This window comes from Puntigrus tetrazona, chromosome 10 (genome assembly GCF_018831695.1).
Source record: "Puntigrus tetrazona isolate hp1 chromosome 10, ASM1883169v1, whole genome shotgun sequence".
Taxonomy (NCBI): Eukaryota; Metazoa; Chordata; class Actinopteri; order Cypriniformes; family Cyprinidae; genus Puntigrus; species Puntigrus tetrazona.
In genome coordinates this window covers 2725596-2725810 of record NC_056708.1, presented here as the reverse complement: position 1 = coordinate 2725810, position 215 = coordinate 2725596, and the positions used below count along the sequence as shown (strand labels likewise).

Genomic DNA, 215 nt, shown 5'->3' with positions numbered 1-215 from the left:
AATTTATTTGACAGCAATATTAAAAACACTGAATGGCATGACACTTATTTTGATTACCTCTTTTTCTTTTTTGTTTTAAGATGAAATCTAACCAAATTTAGAGAGGTTTATACAAAGTAAAAAAAAAAATCCAATGATGTACAAAAATTTTTTTTCCATTTAAAGTAAGTAATTTATCTTAGCTACAGGATGTTTCGATTTTTTTTTTTTTTTGA

At 22.8% G+C, this 215-nt stretch overlaps 1 protein-coding gene across 1 annotated transcript in view; it reads left to right on the top strand.

Moving 5' to 3' along the window:
* The window catches only part of LOC122352587 (ciliary neurotrophic factor receptor subunit alpha-like), a 49914-nt gene that overhangs the window by 41385 nt on the left and 8314 nt on the right, over positions 1 to 215 (top strand). The gene's annotated exons all lie outside the window — the stretch shown is intronic.